Below are 23,153 nucleotides of genomic sequence, written 5' to 3' on the forward strand. Positions count from 1 at the left end.
AGTGGCACTTTTTTTTTTCCATCTCGAATGGCACCCCTTTATTCCCTACACCCTAATTCTCTATTCCCCATAGGTCTCTGGTTAAAAGTAATGGACTACACAGGGAATAGGTTGCCATTTGAGATGCACCAAATGATGGCGCCACATGAAAGTGTGATTTAGTCTCTTCTCTCCTCCCTCGGAGTTAACTGGTCACTATAAATGAAGAGCTGTAAATTACAACAGTTGCTGCGCCCCCCCCCCACACACACACACACACACACACACACACACACACACACACACACGTACACACATACAATGCCTTGCAAAAGTATTCTTGCACCTTGCCGTTTTTCCTATTTTGTTGCATTACAACCTGTAATTTAAATGGATTTTTAATTTGGATTTCATGTAATGGACATACACAAAATAGTCCAAATTGGTGAAGTGAAATGAAAAAAATGACTTGTTTCAAAAAACTCTAAAAAATAAAAACCTGAAAAGTGGTGCCTGCAAATGTATTCACCCCCTTTGCTATGCAGCCCCTAAATAAGATCTGGTGCAACCAATTACCTTCAGCAGTCACATAATTAGTTAAATAAAGTCCACCTGTGTGCAATCTAAATGTCGCATGATCTGTCACATGATCTCAGTATACTACACCATGTCCGGGCAAGTAGAAATTCTGTTTGTGAGGAAAAAAGTTAACGTTGGACCATGTCATAGCCTACGAATAGTACCCACAGTTTTACCCGACGAACTCCAGGCCCAAGAAAAGACACGTACGGAGTTTGCCACACCACTTTTGAAACTGGGGTGCCACCTCTCTCTCTCACACACACACACACTCACTCACTCACTCACTCACTCACACACAGATATGTGCTGATGCTACAGAAATCATATATGTATCTCTGGATTAGCTTCACCTGTTCTCAATAAACACTGCTCATAAAAACAGGACATGGACGAACACACACACACGCACAAACACAGACCTAACATTAGACCTCTCCTTTGGTGAGAAGGTGCACTTGATACTGGATATAAATCCATTTCAGGATCTCTCCCTCTATGATGCTTGGCTACTCTCTGTTTGTCTCTTTCTCACTCTGTGTCTCTTAGTACCCCATCTTGCCCCCCCCCTCTCTCTCTCCCTACCCCATCCCTCTCTCTCTCTCTCTCTCTCTTGGTCTCTCACTCTCTCACCCTCTTTTCTTTCTCTCTCTCACCCTCTTTTCTTTCTCTCCCTCACCCTCTTTTCTTTCTCTCTCTCACCCTTTTTTCTTTCTCTCTCTCACCCTCTTTTCTTTCTCTTTTTTTCCCCCTCTCTCTGGTAGTGTCCGAAAACCTGACCTTGCGTTATAAATAGTAAGCTTTTTCGGTATACAAACATATTATGTTTTAAATTTAGCTTTAAGGGTCCAATTCAGACATAGTAAATCTATGCCTTTGCAATGCACTTCTCAGTAGTTGGTATTCAGACTTACCTTATGCAGGTGCGCAACATTTCTACTTAATAGTATGTTCTAAATAGTATGCTGCACGATTAGTACACAGTACAGTGCCGTTTTTCCTATTTTGTTGCGTTACAACCTGTAATTTAAATAGATTTTTATTTGGATTTCATGTAATGGACATACACAGAATAGTCCAAATTGGTGAAATGAAAAAACTGTAAAACTGAAAAGTGGTGCCTGCAAATGTATTCACCCCCTTTGCTATGAAGCCCCTAAATAAGATCTGGTGCAACCAATTACCTTCAGATGTCACATAATTAGTTAAATAAAGTCTATCTGTGTGCAATCTAAGTGTCACATGATCTGTCACATGATCTCACTATATATACACCTGTTCTGAAAGGCCCCAGAGTCTGTAACACCACCAAGCAAGCGGCACCACCAAGCAACCGGCAAGGAGGTCTGCAAACAGGTCAGGGACAAAGTTGTGGAGAAGTACAGATCAGGGTTGGATTATAAAAAAAGATCAGGAACTTTGAACATCCCACGGAGCACCATTAAATCCATTATTAAAAAATGTGGCACCACAACAAACCTGCCAAGAGAGAGCTGCCCACAAAAACTCACGGCCCAGGCAAGTAGGGCATTAATCAGAGAGGCAACAAAGAGACCAAAGAGAACCCTGAAGGATCTGCCAAGCTCCACAGCGGAGATTGGACTATTATAGAGACGTACCCAAGAGACTTGCAGCTGTAATTGCAGCAAAAGGTGGCTGTACAAAGTATTTTCTTTGGGGGGTGAATAGTTATGCACGCTCAAGTTCAGTTTATTTTTATTTGTAAGGCAACAAAATAGGAAAAATGCCAAGGAGGGTGAATACTATCACAAGCCACTGTATGTCTTCTTAAAAAGTAGTATGCAAGACACAGCCTCTCTGTCTCTCATCTCAGAACCGCGATACGTTTATACAACACGCTAAAACAGATCAATGTTGTTCAGGTCAGCTATATAGAGACAAGGTCAAGTGATATTTTATCCTTCAAAAGGTCTCTGTTCACTCACTGACCCACTTACACACTGAAACACGCTCTCTCCTCCCCCTGGCCTCCTTCCAGACAAAAGTGCATTGATTGTGACTTGTAAACATTGTAAAGCTCTGGAAATGAACATCGATCTGTGTTTGATAGGAAACAGCTAATTTAACTATCTCCTTAAATCTCTCTCTCTCTCTCACTCACTCACTCACTCACTTACCCTCTCTCTCTCTCTCTCTCTCTCTCTCTCTCTCTCTCTCTCTCTCTCTCTCTCTCACGGATTCCCCCGGTACTGCTACTCATTCCGTGCACCAGCTCCGGAGGTCTAGTCACCGGCCTTCTAGGCATCACTGAACTGGATCATCACCACCAACCCCGGACTGTCTAATCTCATTACACACACCATTCCCCCTGATTAGCATGTGTATATATGTGGCCTCTGTTCCCCATTGTCCTTGTTGATTATTGTTCCATGTCCGTTGGTCTTGTGGGGACCTGTGCTCTGTTGTATCAGCTTTCGTGTTACTGTATGTATCAATGTATCAACCCCCACTTAACCCTAACCCTTAACTCCTGTACCTAAACCTAACCCCTAATCCTAATTCTAAGCCTTTCCCTAAACCTAACATCTAAGCCTAAAATAGTATTTTTCCTTGAGCTGACTGGTGAAATGTCCCCACTTTTCCTTGTTATACTATGTTTGTGAGGACTTCTGGTCCCCACAAGGATAGTTAAACCAAACGCACGCATACACACACACATACACACACACTCACCACTCACACACAGCAGCCAAGCCCCTTAAGCTTGTCTGTTTTCTGCATGGATGACACTTAGTGTAGCACCGTGACTTTCTCTCTCCATCTCTCAAGCTCTCTCTCTCTCCTCTCTATCCCTTTCCCCCTCTCTCTCTCCCTCCTTTCCTCCCTCTCTCCCTCCCCCTACTCTCGCTCTCTCTCTTTCTCTCTATAACTTTTCCCTCTCTCTCTCTCTCCCCCTTTTTTGCTCCCTCTTCCTCTCTTTCTCCAGACCAGTATTGGCTCCAGACGTCCAGTCTGCCTTGGCTGGTGGTTTGATAAATTGTCCTCTATCTCATCTCTGTTCATTGTCATTGTCATTGTCAAGTGTGTGTGTGCTTCTCTGCGTCTGTGTGTGATTATGTGTCCGTCCTTGCTAGTGTGTTCTTGTTCGTGTGTTATTTTACATTCATTGTCTATGTTTTGAAGTGTTTGGGTTCCTCTCAGAAGGTTGCTGTCACTGCGTTCCTCTTAGAAGGGTAAGGGTTTGGGTTAGAAGGTTGCTGTCACTGCGTTCCTCTTAGAAGGGTAAGGGTTTGGGTTAGAAGGTTGCTGTCACTGCGTTCCTCTTAGAAGGGTAAGGGTTTGGGTTAGAAGGTTGCTGTCACTGCGTTCCTCTTAGAAGGGTAAGGGTTTGGGTTAGAAGGTTGCTGTCACTGCGTTCCTCTTAGAAGGGTAAGGGTTTGGGTTCCTCTCAGAAGGTTGCTGTCACTGCGTTCCTCTTAGAAGGGTAAGGGTTTGGGTTAGAAGGTTGCTGTCCCTGCGTTCCTCTTAGAAGGGTAAGGGTTTGGGTTAGAAGGTTGCTGTCCCTGCGTTCCTCTTAGAAGGGTAAGGGTTTGGGTTCCTCTCAGAAGGTTGCTGTCACTGCGTTCCTCTTAGAAGGGTAAGGGTTTGGGTTCCTCTCAGAAGGTTGCTGTCACTGCGTTCCTCTTAAAAGGGTAAGGGTTTGGGTTCCTCTCAGAAGGTTGCTGTCACTGCATTCCTCTTAGAAGGGTAAGGGTTTGGGTTCCTCTCAGAAGGTTGCTGTCACTGTGTTCCTCTTAGAAGGGTAAGGGTCAAAGCAGAATACACATCTATACTGTTTGAAAAGACAGTATGGAGAAATTATAGAAACAGCATGGCAATCTATCACTACATTTAGTAGAAATGACAGGGGAGGTATATATGTTTAATAACTAGGCAAGTCAGTTAAGAACAAATTCTTATTTACAATGATGGCCTACACCAACCAATCCTCGACATTGCTGGGCCCGTTGTGCACTGCCCTATGGGACTCCCTATCACAGCCAGTTGTGATACAACCTGGATTCGAACCAGAGTGTCTGTAATGACACCTCTAGCACTGAGATGCAGTGCTTTAGACCGCTGCGCCACCCTGGAGCCCGTCATATTCAACATTCGCTGGCAGTGAAAAACCATTTGTCAGTCAGCCCAACCCCTCTCCTATAGGTATTTATTATTTATTTGTGATTAAAGTTTCTTATATTTGATTGTGATTCAGAGTCACTGGGATCAGCATTTTTTTTTTAACCAAGATTTCTAAATTAGAAAATCATCACTGCATGTACCTATACGCCTACATTTGGATGATAATACAATGAAGATACATATTAGGCATTGCACATGTAAATTGCTTAGAAATTATATTTTAGAATTCACCCAATCCAGCCCCCCACCCTCTCTCTTTCTCTCTTTCACTCCCGCTCTTTCTCTGCCCCATTGTTTCTCTCTCTCGCTCTGTCTCAAGGTGCCCTGAGCATGGACAAATTGAAACAAGTTTGACAGACACAGAGCTCACATTAACAGCATAAACATTAATAGGCAGCTTTTTATCAATGTAATTCATTATTTATGACCAACGTTTATTGAAGCTTTATGCAGGTTGACAAATAGGTAGGTAGTTAGATAAGTAGAAACATTTTTACTCTTGGGGTGTCAGAGCTTGCCATTGCGCATTCTATGGCGTGACACTTCATCGTTTTTTTTCTTCTCTTTTTCTCTCTCTCTCTTTCTCTCTCTCTTTCTTTCTCTCTTTCTTTCTCTCTCTCTCTCTCTTTCTCTCTCTTTCTCTCTTTTTCTCTTTTTCTCTTTCTCTTTCTCTCTCTCTCTCTCTCTCTCTCTCTCTCTCTCTCAGAGTAGCACTTTATGTAAGATGATACCTGCGCGTGTGGGTGCACTGTACTGTAGCCTATTAGCTCGAGCTCCCACTCACTCTCCTGTTCCCGTTACCCGGTGAATGATATCAACAGAGCGTTTTGCCTGTTCCCTACTGAGCGAAAGAGCACGCTTGAAAGGAGAATAACATCAAACCGCACAACTGAACGACAGCCAGAGCGCATGGAACCAGAGAAAATATAGGCTACCCACAGCAACGGCGAGAGCACATTGACAGGACAACGGGAGGACTGTTTATTCAAATTGGACGGATGATTTAGCGAACACAATTGAGTAGACTGCCCGGCGGATGATACGCGTCCGGGACCGGTGCTGTAGATTGCGAGGAGGCAAGTTAACGTTACCGGAGGAAGAAGGTGAGTGAGAGTGAAAGTTTCAGATGGTAGTCCAATTGATTAATTCGCCTATAGTATCAACTAGAATATACAGCCATGGGTCTGAGGTAGTGGGCTACGTAATGTTTAGCATCATGTTAACAGTTATTTGTAAGTGGTTGGTTGGATTGGTTTACGGTTTAGGAATTGTTGAATTTGTACAACGTTGGATCGGTGAGCTTGTTGGTCATGATAATACCGTAAATCACCATAGGCTATGACAGTGTTGACGGTCTTGGTTCAGTCCGTTAGTCATACAGCAGGTGTCTGTTTGACGAGCAGCAGACTATTTTCAGTTGAAATCAATGTCACCGACACCAGTAGGATTTGATTCATTACATGTATCACAACACGGGCCTATGTTTGGAGATATGAGTGATGCGGTTTTATATAGGTCTATCTCACACGGTGAGTTAGTTTGGCACCCGATCTAGAACCGAGATTGTGATGATGGACTCTCCAATTTGACTTGACGCTGAGCTGTTGCTCTCTGGGTGGAATGAAGTTGCCCAGTGATCTTGTGTCAGATTTTGTGTGGTTGAAATCCGTGATATATATAGGGATACATGTGCACTTCTAAACTCATGTAGCCAAGCCTACCCATCTTTTTACTGTGCGATAGGGTTTACCCACCTATTAGTAGGGCAAATTGAAAGGGCAGCTGCAAAGTCACAATGAGTTGATCTAAACGTCCATCGGAATGGCAAACTAGCATGTGATAGCCGTTGATATACTTTTTTCGTTGTCGATATATATACTTTCCCCCGGTGTCTTATACACCCCTGTTTCCAGTTGCAGGTGGAACTGCAAAAAATACAACATTTCAGAACAATATGACATTTTGCATTTCCCTTTCCATTTTGGCAACCTCCAATCAAAATCCAACACTCCAAAATGTTGGTGGCTGTTCTGCATGCAGGTTGTCCTCCAATCAAAATCCAACACTCCAAAATGTTGGTGGCTGTTCTGCATGCAGGTTGTCCTCTAACCAGAAGCCGACTATGCTCAACTCCATCGTAAATCGTGGAGTTAAGTTTAATCGACAATCGAACCAGTGATGTCCAGATTCCGTGTGGTTTTTGAGTTGTGTTCGTTTCAACAGGGCACAAAACTAGATTCACCACAAATAGATGAGTGATTAATTGCATATGCTTATGCAGTTTACAGTGCCTTTGGAAAGCATTCAGACCTCTTGATTTTTTCCCACACATTTTGTTAGGTTACAGCCTTATTCTAAAATATATTAAATTGTTTTTCCCCCTCAGCAATCTACACACAATACCTCATAATGACAAAGCAAAAGCAGGTTCTGACATTTTTGCTAATTTATTCTAAATAAAAACTGAAATATCACATTTACAAAAATATTTAGACCCTTTACTCAGTACTTGAAGCACCTTTGTCATCGGTTACAGCATCGAGTCTTGGGTATGACGCTACAAGCTTGGCACACCTGTATCTGGGGAGTTTCTCCCATGCTTCTCTGCAGATCCTCTCAAGCTCTGTCAGGTTGGATTGGGATCGTCACTTCACAGCTATTTTCAGGTCTCTCCAGAGATGTTCGATCGGGTTCAAGTCCAGGATATTCAGAGACTTGTCCTGAAGCCACTCCTATGTTGTCTTGGCTGTATGCTTAGGGTCGTTGTCCTGTTGGAAGGTGTACCTTCACTCCAGTCTGAGGTCCTGAGCGCTCTGGAGCAGGTTTTCATCAAGGATCTCTCTGTACTTTGCTCCGTTCATCTTTCCCTCAATCCTGACTAGTCTCCCAGTCCCTGCCGCTGAAAAACATCTCCACAGTATGATGCTGCCACCACCATGCTTCACCGTAGGGATGGTCACAGGTTTCCTCCTGACGTGATGCTTGGCATTCAGGCCAAAGAGTTCAATCTTTGTTTTATCAGACCACAGAATCTTGTTTCTCATTGTCTGAGAGTCTTTAAGTGCCTTTTGGCAATCTCCAAGCGGGATGTCATATGCCTTTCACTGAAGAGTGGCTTCCGTCTGGCCACTCTACCATAAAGGCCTGATTGGTGGAGTGCTGCAGAGATGGTTGTCCTTCTGGAAGGTTCTCCCATTTCCAAAGAGGAACTTTAGAGCTCTGTCAGAGTGAACATTGGGTTCGTGGTCACTTCCCTGACCAAGGCCCTTCTCCCCCTATTGCTCAGTTTGGCCGGGCAACTGTGTTCTTGGGGACCTTCAATGCTGCACAATTTTTTTGTACCCTTACCCAGATCTATGCCTCGACACAACCTTGTTTCTAATTCTACGGACAATTTCTCCGACCTCATGGCTTGGTTTTTGCTCTGACATGCACTGTCAACTGTGGGACCTTATATAGACAGGTGTGTGCCTTTCCAAATCATGTCCAATCAATTGAATTTACCACAGGTGGACTCCAATCTAGTTGTAGAAACATCTCAAGGATTATCAATGGAAACAGGATGCACCTGAGCTCAATTTCGAGTCTCATAGCAAAGGGTCTGAATATTTATGTAAAGAAGGTATTTCTATTTTTTATTTTCAATACATTTGCAAAATATATAAAAAAACTGTTTTTGCCTTGTCATTATGGAGTATTGTGTGTAGATTAGGAATTGTTTTTATCTAATCCATTTAAGAATAATGCTGTAATGTAACAAAATGTGTAAAAAGTCCAGGCGTCTGAATACTTACCGAAGGGACGGCATAAGGTGCTCATTTAACAAAAATAGCCTGCAATACAACTACAAATCCGATAGCTATTGTGGCACATGTATGTGTAGATAGCAGGCTACATTTCGTGTTTCTGTTTTCAATATATCACAAACTGTTTCTGCATATTGATTATTGATTTGGGCAATTTATCATAAGGTCTTGACAATATGAAGCAAATCAAATCAAATGTATTTATATAGCCCTTCTTACATCAGCTGATATCTCAAAGTGCTGTACAGAAACCCAGCCTAAAACCCCAAACAGCAAGCAATGCAGGTGTAGAAGCTAGAGGTCGACCGAATATGATTTTTCAACGCCGATACCGATTATTGGAGGACCAAAAAAGCTGATACCGATTAATCAGCCAATTTTGTAAATTTCTAATAATGACAATTACAACAATACTTGAATTAACACTTATTTTAACTTAATTTAATACATCAATAAAATCAATTTAGCCTCATCAACCATGTGTAGTTAACTAGTGATTATGATCGTTTTTTATAAGATAAGTTTAATGCTAGCTAGCAACTTACCTTGGCTTAATGCATTCACCTAACAGGCAGACTCCTTGTGGAGTGCAACGAGAGAGAGGCAGGTCGTTATTGCGTTGGACTAGTTAACTGTAAGGTTGCAAGATTGGATCCCCCGAGCTGACAAGTTAAAAATCTGTCTTTCTGCCCCTGAACAAGGCAGTTAACCCACCGTTCCTAGGCCGCCATTGAAAATAAGAATGTGTTCTTAACTGACTTGCCTAGTTAAATAAAAGTATTTTAAATTTATTTTTTAAATCGACAAATTGGCGCCCAAAAATACCGATTTCCGATTGTTATGAAAACTTAATCGGTCGACCTCTAGTAGAAGCACGGTGACTAGGAAAAACTCCTAGAAAGGCAGCAACAGCATAATGTTCAGTTAATGTTTTAGAATTATAAATGGAACTTTCAACATTAATTTCCAATAGTATTCTACTCAATCAGGTCAAAACTGCTGAATGAGTCCAAAAACATTCTGTGATCACCACAAATCATGAAAACGGGTATGATGTGCCTTTTTGCGTTTGGTTTCTCTGTCGTGTTGCATTTGATCCCACGAGTTGGTCTGATACCAGCTTAAACATGTGCAGTGCTCTCACAGACTTACTTAAACAGCCACGCAGGCATGCAACTACACACACAGAGGGAGAGAGATGCATCTGTCACTAAGCCAGCTACTGAAACAGCTGTAGAGTCAACTTTTTATCTGGAGAGATACAGAGATACACCTGCTGGCTAAATCCTTAGGCTCAAAAATTCATAGAAATGTGTGTACACAGCTCTCATGACCTGAAGTGCTAGTCCCACACGCACAATTGCTTGGAAGCATGCAGGAACCCACACACACACGCGCACGCACACGCACACGCACGCACGCACACACACAAACAGATATGCTGCTTCACACAAGGACAGCCACTTTAACAGCAGTAGAGAAAGAAGTGATGTTTTGTTTTCGTGATTTATTTTTTAAATACAACTATTTGAATCTGCTTTCGCCCAACTGGTACCTAAGTAATTGATCCAACAGTCACTTCTGTGTTTATTGACTTATGCCCTCCTGGTTAGGATTCTCCTGGCTGCAGTTTGGCTGTCGCTATTATTGTGGTGCTGAACTTGGGGACGCCGATTCCTTTGCTGTCCACATTAGTGGTACTGACTAGCTGCTCTTATGCAGTACTTTAGCATCGGACCACTTTTCTAGTTTCGAGGCCGGTTTCCCAGACACAGATTAAGCCTAGACAAAACTCTTTCAGTGGAGCAGCATAGCTTTAGTCTAGGTTTTGGGAGTAAACAACACTCCCACTTGACTTCCCCCCCCCCCCCCTTACTTGCTCTGAATTTGCTGATAGCTACTTTATTGAATAACGATGCACTTACTATGACTGTGATATGTGGTTGTCCCACCTAGCTATCTGAAAACGAATGCAGTAACTGTATATTGCTCTGGATAAAAGTGTCTGGTAAATGACAAACATGTAGGTGTTTAACTTCTCTAGGGTAGGGGGAAGCATTTGGAATGTTGGATGAAAAGCGTTCCCAAATTAAACTGCCTTCTATTCAGGCCCAGAAGATAGGATTTGCATATAATTAGTATATTTGGATAGAAAACACTCACGTTTCCAAAACTGTTAAAATAATGTCTGTGAGCGTAACAGAACTGATTTGGCAGGTGAAAACCTGATAAAAATCCATTCAGGAAGTTGGATTATTTTTGTTGTTGTAGTTTTCTATTCAATACCATTACAGTATCCATTGACTTAGGACTCAAATTGCTGTTCCTATGCCTTCCACTAGATGTCAACAGTCTTTAGAAATGGTTTCAGGCTTGTATTCTGAAAAATGAGGGAGTAAGAGCAGTCTGAATGAGTGGACCCTGCCGTGTCACAGAGCTTTTTCATGCGCGTGACCGAGAGAGAACCTTTCTTGTTTACCTTTTATATTGAAGACGTTATTGTCCGGGTTGAAATATGATCGATTATTTAGGCTAAAAACAACCTGAGGTTTGAATATAAACATCGTTTGACATGTTTCTATGAACTTTACGGATACAATTTAGATTTTTTTGTCTGCCTGTTGTGACTGCATTTGAGCATGTGGATTACAGAAGAAAACGCGTGAACAAAACTGAGGTTTTCAGATATAAAGAGAGGCTTTATCGAACAAAAGGAACATTTATTGAATAAATGAATGTCTTCTGAGTGCAATCATATGAAGATCATCAAAGGTAAGTGAATAATTTTATCTCTATTTCTGACTTGTGTAACTCTTCTACTTGGCTGGTTACTGTTTGTAATGATTTGTCTGCTGGGGTATGTTCTCAAATAATCGTAAGGTATGCTTTCGCGTAAAGCATTTTTGAAATCTGACACCGTGGTTGGATTCACAAGAAGTTAATCTTTCTAGCGCAGGCGTTCCGCTAGCGGAACCCCTCGACATTATTCCGCTGAAAAGGCAGTGCGCGAAATTCCAAAATATTTTTAGAAATATGTAACTTTCACACAATAACAAGTCCAATACAGCAAATGAAGGATAAACATCTTGTTAATCTACCCACCGTGTCCGATTTAAAAAATGCTTTACAGCGAAAGCACAACATATGATTATGTTAGGTCATAGCCAAGTAAAAAAAACACACAGCCATTTTCTAGCCAAAGATAGGAGTCACAAAAAGCAGAAATATAGATAAAATGAATCACTAACCTTTGATGATCTTCATCAGATGACACCCATAGGACATCATGTTACACAATACATGTATGTTTTGTTCGATAATGTGCATATTTATATCCCAAAATCTCAGTTTACATTGGCGCGTTACGTGCAGTAATGTTTTGATTCCAAAACATCCGTTGATTTTGCAGAAATACTCATAATAAACATTGATAAAAGATACAACTGTTATTCACATACTTAAAGATAGACTTCTCCTTAATGCAACCGCTGTGTCAGATTTCAAAAAAACTTTACGGAAAAAGCATAATCTAAGAACGGCCAGAGAAATATCCGCCATTTTGGAGTCAACAGAAGTTAGAAATAACACTATAAATATTCACATACCTTTGATGATCTTCATCAGAAGGCACTCCCAGGAATCCCAGTTCGACAATAAATGACTATGTTCCATAAAGTTCCATAAAGTCCATAATTTATGTCCAAATAGCCACTTGTTGTTAGCGTGTTCAGTCCAGTAATCCATCTTCATGAGGCGAGAGCACTTCGTCAAGACAAAAACTCAAAGTTCCGTTACAGGTTGTAGAAACAAGTCAAACGATGTATGGAATCAATCTTTAGGATGTTTTTAACATAAATCATCAATAAAGTTCCAACCGGAGAATTCCTATGTCTGAAGCAAAGCACTGGAACAAGAGCTAACTCTGTCGGGAGCATGCGTCACGAGCCTGAGACACTCTGCCAGACCACTGACTCAAACAGGTCTCATGAGCCCCTCCTTTATAGTAGAATCCTCAAACCAGTTTCTAAAGACGGATGACATCTAGTGGAAGCCGTAGGAAGTGCAACTTGACTCCATAGACACTGTGTATTCGGTAGGCCAAGCTTTGAAAAACTACAAACCTCAGATATCCCACTTCCTGGTCTGAAATACTCACAGACATCATTCAAACAGTTTTAGAAACTCCAGAGTGTTTTCTATCCAATACCAATAATAATATGCATACAGTGCCTTGCGAAAGTATTCGGCCCCCTTGAACTTTGCGACCTTTTGCCACATTTCAGGCTTCAAACATAAAGATATAAAACTGTATTTTTTTGTGAAGAATCAACAACAAGTGGGACACAATCATGAAGTGGATCGACATTTATTGGATATTTCAAACTTTTTTAACAAATGAAAAACTGAAAAATTGGGCGTGCAAAATTATTATAGACAAGTCTCGGAAAGGCCTCGGTTTGTGCATGATTACATGTTCTCCACGGGCACATTATGTATCTGTCTCTCCCTCCCCCTTCTCTCCCTCCCTCTGTGTTGTAAGTCAGGTGTGATGGACAGTAGAGGGGTTACACAGCCATCCCTGCTCTCCACTGATGAACCACAGAGGGCCACGGATACATTATCACACACACACACACACACACACACACACAAACATACACACCCGAGGTGCTAGATTGCGAGGGACTGTGGAGAGAATCTGATTACCCGACTGGCATAATTACTGTGGCCTAGATGTATAATCAGGGTAGGGATCTTGTATTTGAAAAGTGTCTGCCACACGCACACACACACACACACACACACACACACACACACACACACACACACACACACACACACACACACACACACACACACACGGGGCTGGCACAATTACTGTGTAATCGTGTAATCGGCGATTATGGATGAAGACCGTCATGAAAATAAAATAACAGGCCATAACCGTAAAACATACACTGAACATACACCACACACACACTGAGACACTAACACACACAGTCAGACCGGCCAGTAATCTTGTTCTTGAAAAGTGTCTGCTGTCATTATCATACTGTTGCTCTCATTACTCTAACTGGTGTCCCACCTACTGTTCATGTGTCTGCAGCACTCTCATTTGTCTAAGACTGCTCCATGGCAACAAGCAGCATCTTCTGTCTGACTATCTATCACACACAGCGTGGGGTGACCTTTTATGCGGTGTGTTTGTGTGTGTTTGTGCGTTTGTGTGTGTGTGTGTGTGTGTATTTGTGTGTGTGTATGTGTATGTGACCTTTATCTCTGTGTATCTACATTAATTGCTTCTTTCTGGCTAATGGGGAGCAAGGTGCTACATCTCTCTGTCACTAAAACAACACTCATCCACGCATGCACACACACACACACACACACACACACACACACACACACACACACACACACACACACACACACACGGTACCATACCTGCAAGCTTGAGTTTCACTGATTTATGATATAAAAAATAAGTAAAGGGCATAGTGGTACATTTGAAGTAGTACTGTATTTCCTATCTGAAACAGTGCATTCTGAAAGTTTTCAGACCCCTTGACTTTTTCCACATTTTGTTACGTTACATCCATTCTAAAATGTATTCAATTGTTTTTTACCCCTCATTAATCTACACACAATATCCCATAATCACGAAGCAAAAACAGGCTTTTAGATTGTTTTGCAAATATATATAAAACAAATGAAATATGACATTTCCATTAGTATTCAGACCCTTTACTCAGTACCTTGTTGAAGCACCTTTGGCAGCGATTACAGCCTCAAGTTTTCTTGGGTATGATGCTACAAGCTTGGCACACCTGTGTTTAGGGAGTCTCTCCCATTTTTCTCTGCAGATCCTCTCAAGCTCTGTCAGGTTGGATGGGGAGCGTTGCTGTACATCTATTTTCATGTCTCTCCAGAGATGTTAGATCAGGTTCAAGTTCATGGTCTGGCTTGGTCACTCAAGGACATTCAGAGACCAAAAAAGTGTTAAACAAATCAAAATATATTTCATGTTTGAGATTTTTCAGAGTAGCCACCCTTTGCCTTGATGACAGCTTTGCACACTCTTGACATTCTCTCAACCAGCTTCATGAGAAATGCTTTTCCAACAGTTTTGAAGGAGTTCCCACATATGCTGAGCGCTTGTTGGTTGCTTTTCCTTCACTCTGTTGTCCAAATAATCCCAAACCATCTCATTTAGGTTGAGGTCAGGTGATTGTGGAGCTCAGGTCATCTGATGCAGCACTCCATCACTCTTCTTCTTGGTCAAATAGCCCTTACACATTGTTTAACACTTTTTTGGTTACTACATGATTCCATATGTGTTATTTCATAGTTTTGATGTCTTCACTATTATTCTACAATGTAGAAAACAGTTCAAATAAAGAAAAACCCTTGAATGAGTAGGTGTGTCCAAACTTTTGACTGGTACTGTACGTTCCAACAGAACAAGGACCCCAAGCATACAGCCTAAGCAATGCTGGAATGGCTTCATAACAAGAATGTGAACGTCTTTGCTCAGTGGCAGGTAGCCTAGCGGCTAGAGCATCGGGCTGGTAAACAAACATTTTTTAGCACTACACAGCTGATTCAAATAATCAACTAATGATCAAGCTTTGATCATTTGAATCAGATGCGTAGTGCTAGGGCAAAAAACTAAATATGCTCCCCTTGGCGTCCCTAGGACCGAGTTTGGGAAACGGTGCATTATGGGGTATTTCACAGCAAAATGTGAAATAAGTCAAGGGGTATGAATCATTTCTGTAGGGACTGTATCATACAAAAATGGATGTAGCAACTGTAGATTGCCCCTTTAAGGCATTATAAATGTGGTTTATTTCTCTCATTACTCCTACCATTAAAAAGGCCTCTTAGTCCCATTGCACACGTATAAAAGCACAAATGCGAGGACACACACACACATACACACATACACACACTCTCCAACAGTGATGGAGTGAAGAGGGGAGGCAGAGGAGAGGATGGAGGGATGTTTAAAGAGAGAAAAGAAGGAGAGAGGACTTTGATAGAAAACCTCCAGGCTTCACTACCACCTGCTGTTTTCTCTCTCTCTCTCTCCCTTTTTCTCTCTCTCGCTCTCACATGCTCTCTCTCTCTCTCTTTCTCCCTCTTACAGCTAAGGCTCTGAATGTTGCTAGGGACATTGTTTTGTATTGGAGGCTATACTGAGTTCTTCGTCTTTCAAAAAATTTGTGCAGTCCACTTTTTAACATGCAGTACTTTTTCAATTCAGGGTATTACCTCACCTAGATAAGCACCCCATGTCCTACATCATTTTTTTGGTGGTGTCTGCAAACTTTTATTTTCCATTTTTCAGGTTCACAAAGTGAACACGTTTGGGAACCACTGTTTGCAATGATATGGCCAGTACAGTATTTCACACCATTTAAGGTGAAAGTTGTTTTGTGCGGTACAGATACTGAGTGTGTGAACCTCCGCAGAGGAATGAAGCAGCGTATCTCAACACTCTCTAAAGAAACACTGCTTCTTCTACCCTGAGTAGCCACTTACTGTTATTAATATGAAATATTTAATATCTATTAATATTTAAATGTCGTGAAAAAAAGACCCAAACTTTTCCCATTTATCAGAGAGAACAAAAGGGACATCCGGTGTGTGTGTGTGCATGCGTCTGCCTGCATGCGAGTGTGTGTGACGGTTTAGTCAGGAGTTATCTGTTGATGTGGTCTTGAAACAGAATACTATTATAGTCCATTCAGTTTCCAGATGCCCAAGGCCCCAGGCGGACTTCTCCTCTTCCACTTCTCTTTTAGTTGTTATTTAACCAATTCATTGAGCAATCTTTGCTGATGGTGTGACAATTAGCATGCACAGTGCCTTCGGAAAGTATTCAGACTCCTTGACTTTTTCCACATCTTGTTACATTACAGCCGTAGTCTAAAATGGATGGGAAAAAAATGTCGTCATCAATGTACACACAGAACCCCAAAATGACACAAACGAAAACAGGTTTTTAGAATTCTTTGCTAATTTCAAAAAATAATAAAACAGAAATACCTTATTTACATTTAATTTATTTACATCAGTATTCAGACCCTTTGCTGTGAGACACAAAATTGAGCTCAGGTGCATCCTGTTTCCATTGATCATCCTTGAGACGTTTCTGCAATTTGATTGGATTCCACCTGTGGTAAATTAAATTGATTGAACATGATTTGGGAAGGCACACTCTGTTACGTCCGTCGTCGGAATGAGACCAAAGCGCAGCGTGGAAAGTGTACATCTTCTTTATATAAAATGAACACCAAAAAACAACAAAAGATATACAAACGTAAAGTTCTGCAGGGCTATACAGCTACTGTGCAAAAACAAGATCCCACAAACTCAGGTGGAAAACAGGCTGCCTAGTATGATTCCCAATCAGAGACAACGATAGACAGCTGCCTCTGATTGGGAACCATACCCGGCCAACAAAGAAATAGAAAACTAGAATGCCCACCCAAATCACACCCTGACCTAACCAAATAGAGAAATAAACAGGCTCTCTAAGGTCCGGGTTTGACACACTCCTGTCTTTATAAGGTCCCACAGTTGACAGTGCTTGTCAGAGCAAAAACCAAGACATGAGGTTGTAGGAATTGTTTGTGGATCTCCGAGACAGGATTACATTTTTTATTTATTTAACCTTTATTTAACTAGGCGAGTTAGTTAAGAACAAATTCTTATTTACAATGACGGCCTACCGATAGGCAAAAGGCCTCCTGCATGGACAGAGGCTGGGATTTAAAATAAATAAATATATATATAGGACAAAACACACATCACGACAAGAGAGACAACACAACACTACATAAAGAGAGACCTAAGTCTCGGATGATTGTGTCAAAGCACAGATCTGGGGAGTTTTCTGCAGCATTGAAGGTCCGCAGGAACACAGTGGACTCCATCATTCTTAAATGGAAGAAGTTTGGAATCACCAAGACTCTTCCTGAGCAATCGGGGGAGAAGGGCCTTGGTCAGGGAGGTGACCAAGAACCTGATGGTCACTCTAATAGAGCTCCAGAGTTCCTCTGTGGAGATGGGAGAACCTTCCAGAACCATCTCTGCAGCACTCCACTAATCAGGCCTTTATGGTAGAATGGCCAGACGGAAGCCACTCCTCAGTAAAAGGCACAAGACAGCCCGCTTGCTCTGGTCTGATGAAACCAAGATTTAACTACAGTATTTTGCCACGCAAAACCTGGCATCATCCTTACGGTGAAGCATTGTAGTGGCAGCATTCTGCTGTGAGGATGTTTTTCAGTGGCAGGGACTGGGAGACTAGTCAGGATCGAGGGAAAGATGAATGGAGTACAGAGAGATCCTTGATGAAAACCTGCTCCAGAGCACTCAGGACCACAGACTGGGGCAAAGTTTCACCTTCCAACATGACAATGACCCTAAGCATACAGCCAAGACAACACAAGAGTGGCTTTGGGACAAGTCTATGAATGTCCTTGAGTGCCCCAGCCAGAGCCCCGACTTGAATCTGATCGAACATCTCTGGAGAGACATGAAAATAGCTGTGCAGCGACGCTCCCTATCCAACCTGACAGAGCTTGAGAGGATCTGCAGAGAAGAATGGGAGAAACTCCCCAAAATACAGGTGTGCAAAGCTTGTAGCATCATACCCAAGAAGACTCATGGCTGTAACTGCTGCCAAAGGTGCCTCAACTAAGTAACGAGTAAATGGTCTGAATACTTATGTAAATGTGAAAAAACAAAACAACAACCTGTTTTTGCTTTGTCAGTACGGGGAATTATGAATGAATTGATGAGGGAAATAAAACAATTCAATCCATTTTAGAATAAGACTGTAACGTAACAAAATGTGGAAAAAGTCAAAGGGTCTGAATACTTTCCGAAGGCTCTGTATTTAGCTCATTTCTGTTGAACTTATTTAAAGAATTTGTGATTGTATGGCATCATCCGACATTCCTGCTAGTGTTTTGTTTCTCTCTCACTACCTACCTAACTCTTCTTTCTCTAAATTTTTCTCTCTCACTAGCTATCTAACTCTTCTTTCTCTCCATGTTTCTCTCTCACTAGCAACCTAACTCTTCTTTCTCTCCATGTTTCTCTCTCACTACCTACCTAACTCGTCTTTCTCTCAATTTTTCTCTCTCACTAGCTATCTAACTCTTCTTTCTCTCCATTTTTCTCTCTCTCTCACCCACCCTCTCTCTCCCCTCCTTCTCTGTCTCTCTCCTCTTCCCACCCTTTCTCTCCCCCTCCCTCTGTCCCTCTCCCTCTCCCCTCCCTCTGTCTCTCTCCCTCTCCCTCTGCCTCTCTCCCCTTCCCACCCTTTCTCTCCCCCTCCCTCCCTCCCTCCATCCCTCCCTCCCTCCCTCCCTCCCTCCCTCCCTCCCTCCCTCCCTCCCTCCCTCCCTCCCTCCCTCCCTCCCTCCCTCCCTCGAACAGACATGTCTACCTCATTTCCTATTCTAGTGCATGACAGAGAATGTATGTTCTAAACAGCATCTATATGAATATATATTCCCCCCCAGGTGTTAAGGATAATACCTTGGAGTGCTGTAGCTAAGCGTTAATGAGTCGACCAAAGGTTCAATTAGATAATGAGGATCTATTTTATTCTCTTCGATTCTATTCTATTTTAACAAGCTGCTTTAGTTTATGCGATTGTCCACTCTACTGTGATGAGAGCTAAGAGAAGTGAAGGGTTAATTGTTTGTGCGTGAGTGTGTGTGTGTGTGTTTAACTATACGTGTGGGTACCAGAAGTCTCCACAAGAATAGTCAACTGACAACAAATTTGACCAACTGGGCACATTTTGTTGGTCCCCACAAGGTCAAATGCCATTTCTGGGTTAAGGGTAGGGTTAGGGTAGGGTTAGGGCTTAGGGAAAATAGGATTTTGAATGGAACTGAATTGTGTGTCCCTACGGGGTTAGTTGTACAAGGCTGTGAGTGTGTGTGTGTGCAGCAGCTAGTTGTGCATTTAGGCTGAGTGTGTGTGTGTGTGTGTGTGTATGTGTGTGTGTATTCGCTGTCTTTCTCCGTTCCCTACATACAGTTAGACTAGTGCCTGTCTCAGTCTTTGTCTCTAATGGCACCCTATTCCCTATGCAGTGTGACTCCCTATTCCCTATGCAGTGTGACAACCTATGCATTGTGACTCCCTATGCAGTGTGACTCCCTATTCCCTATGCAGTGTGACACCCTATGCAGTGTGACTCCCTATGCAGCGTGACTCCCAATGCAGTGTGACTCCCTATTCCCTATGCAGTGTGACACCCTATTGCCTATGCAATGTGACTCCCTATGCAGTGTGACTCCCTATTCCCTATGCAGTGTGACAACCTATGCATTGTGACTCCCTATGCAGTGTGACTCCCTATTCCCTATGCAGTGTGACACCCTATGCAGTGTGACACCCTATGCAGTGTGACTCCCTATGCAGCGTGACTCCCTATGCAGTGTCACTCCCTATTCCCTATGCAGTGTGACACTCTATTGCCTATGCAATGTGACTCCCTATGCAGTGTGACACCCTATTCCCTATGCAGTGTGACTCCCTATTCCCTATGCAGTGTGACACCCTATTCCCTATGCAGTGTGACTCCCTATTCCCTATGCAATGTGACACCCTATGCAGTGTGACTCCCTATGCAGTGTGACTCCCTATTCCCTATGCAGTGTGACACCCTATGCAGTGTGACTCCCTATTCCCTATGCAGTGTGACACCCTATGCAGTGTGAATCCCTATGCAGTATGACTCCCTATGCAGTGTGACTCCCTATGCAGTGTGACTCCCTATTCCCTATGCAGTGTGACACCCTATTGCCTATGCAATGTGACTCCCTATGCAGTGTGACTCCCTATTCCCTATGCAGTGTGACAACCTATGCATTGTGACTCCCTATGCAGTGTGACTCCCTATTCCCTATGCAGTGTGACACCCTATGCAGTGTGACTCCCTATGCAGTGTGACTCCCTATTCCCTATGCAGTGTGACACCCTATGCAGTGTGAATCCCTATGCAGTATGACTCCCTATGCAGTGTGACTCCCTATGCAGTGTGACACCCTATTCCCTATGCAGTGTGACTCCCTATGCAGTGTGATACCCTACTCCCTATGCAGTGTGACTCCCTATACTGTGTGACACCCTATTCCATATGTCATGTGACACCCTATTCCGTATGCAGTGTGACACCCTATTCCCTATGCAATGTGACTCCCTATGCAGTGTGACACCCTATTCCCTATGCAGTGTGATTCCCTATGCAGTGTGACACCCTATTCCCTATGCAGTGTGACTCCCTATTCTCTATGCAGTGTGACACCCTATGCAGTGTGACTCCCTATGCAGTGTTTCTCCCTATTCCCTATGCAGTGTGACACCCTATGCAGTGTGACTCCCAATGCAGTGTGACTCCCTATTCCCTATGCAGTGTGACACCCTATGCAGTGTGACTCCCTATTCCCTATGCAGTGTGACACCCTATGCAGTGTGACTCCCTATGCAGTGTGACTCCCTATTCCCTATGCAGTGTGACTCCCTATGTAGTGTGACTCCCTATGTAGTGTGACTCCCTATGCAGTGTGACTCCCTATGCAATGTGACTCCCTATGCAGTGTGACACCCTATTCCCTATGCAATGTGACTCCCTATGCAGTGTGACACCCTATTCCCTATGCAGTGTGACTCCCTATGCAGTGTGACACCCATTTCCCTATGCAGTGTGACTCCCTATTCTCTATGCAGTGTGACACCCTATGCAGTGTGACTCCCAATGCAGTGTGACTCCCAATGCAGTGTGACTCCCTATTCCCTATGCAGTGTGACACCCTATGCAGTGTGACTCCCTATGCAGTGTTTCTCCCTATTCCCTATGCAGTGTGACACCCTATGCAGTGTGACTCCCAATGCAGTGTGACTCCCAATGCAGTGTGACTCCCTATTCCCTATGCAGTGTGACACCCTATGCAGTGTGACTCCCTATGCAGTGTGACTCCCTATTCCCTATGCAGTGTGACACCCTATGCAGTGTGACTCCCTATGCAGTGTGACTCCCTATGCAGTGTGACTCCCTATGCAGTGTGACTCCCTATTCCCTATGCAGTGTGACACCCTATGCAGTGTGACTCCCTATGTAGTGTGACTCCCTATGCAGTGTGACTCCCTATGCAGTTTGACTCCCTATGCAGTGTGACTCCCTATGCAGTGTGACTCCCTATGCAGTGTGACTCCCTATCCCTATGCAGTGTGACACCCTATGCAGTGTGACTCCCTATGCAGTGTGACTCCCTATGCAGTGTGACTCCCTATGCAGTGTGACTCCCTATTCCCTATGCAGTGTGACACCCTATGCAGTGTGACTCCCTATGTAGTGTGACTCCCTATGCAGTGTGACTCCCTATTCCCTATGCAGTGTGTCTCCCTATGCAGTGTGACTCCCTATTCCCTATGCAGTGTGACTCCCTATTCCCTATGCAATGTGACTCCCTATTCCCTATGCAGTGTGACTCCCTATTCCCTATGCAGTGTGACTCCCTATTCCCTATGCAATGTGACGCCCTATGCAGTGTGACACCCTATTGCCTATGCAGTGTGACTCCTTATGCTGTGTGACACCCTATTCCCTATGTCGTGTGACACTCTATTCCCTATGTCGTGTGACACTCTATTTCCTATGCAGTGTGACACCCTATTCCCTATGCAATGTGACTCCCTATGCTGTGTGACACCCTATTCCCTATGTAGTGTGACACCCTATTCTCTATGCTGTGTGACACCCTATTCCCTATGCAGTGTGACTCCCTATTCCCTATGCTGTTTGACACCCTATTCCCTATGCAGTGTGACACCCTATTCCCTATGCAGTGTGACACCCTATTCCCTATGCTGTTTGACACCCTATTCCCTATGCAGTGTGACACCCTATTCCCTATGCTGTGTGACACCCTATGCAGTGTGACACCCTATTCCCTATGCCGTGTGACTCCCTATGCAGTGTGACACCCTATTCTCTATGCTGTGTGACACCCTATTCCCTATGCAGTGTGACTCCCTATGCAGTGTGACACCCTATTCCCTATGCTGTTTGACACCCTATTCCCTATGCTGTGTGACACCCTATTCCCTATGCAGTGTGACACCCTATTCCCTATGCAGTGTGACACCCTATTCCCTATGCTGTGTGACACCCTATTCCCTATGCAGTGTGACTCCCTATACAGTGTGACACCCTATTCCCTATGCAGTGTGACACCCTATTCCCTATGCTGTGTGACACCCTATTCCATATGCTGTGTGACACACTATTCCCTATGATGTGTGACACCCTATTCCCTATGCTGTGTGACACCCTATTCCATATGCTGTGTGACACACTATTCCCTATGATGTGTGACACCCTATTCCCTATGCTGTGTGACTCCCTATTCCCTATGCAGTGCACTATATTTGATTCGAGTCACTATAAGGGATAAGGGTGTAATTTGATCAGAGTCACTATATCCTGGCAAGAGGGCGTATTGCTTTATTCTAAGTATGTTTTTTCTGTGTGTGTGTGCGTGCGTGTTTGTGTGTGCGTGTCTAAAGATGAAGTCGGCTGGGGTCGGCTGGGGTCGTGTGACTCCCTATTCC

General features: G+C 43.2%; 1 protein-coding gene across 2 annotated transcripts in view; it reads left to right on the plus strand.

The window, feature by feature from the left end:
• The first annotated feature begins 5,386 nt into the window (after positions 1-5,386).
• LOC109880197 (zinc finger matrin-type protein 4) overlaps positions 5,387-23,153 on the plus strand; it is a 139,266-nt gene continuing 121,499 nt past the window's right edge. Inside the window, exon 1 of one of the 2 annotated variants that reach the window (XM_031805103.1) lies at positions 5,387-5,804. The gene's annotated coding sequence lies outside the window, so the exon portion shown is untranslated. The remainder of the gene's footprint in view (positions 5,805-23,153) is intronic. The other variant, XM_031805102.1, reaches the window with a different exon arrangement.

The sequence above is a fragment of the Oncorhynchus kisutch genome, linkage group LG25 (genome assembly GCF_002021735.2).
Source record: "Oncorhynchus kisutch isolate 150728-3 linkage group LG25, Okis_V2, whole genome shotgun sequence".
Taxonomy (NCBI): Eukaryota; Metazoa; Chordata; class Actinopteri; order Salmoniformes; family Salmonidae; genus Oncorhynchus; species Oncorhynchus kisutch.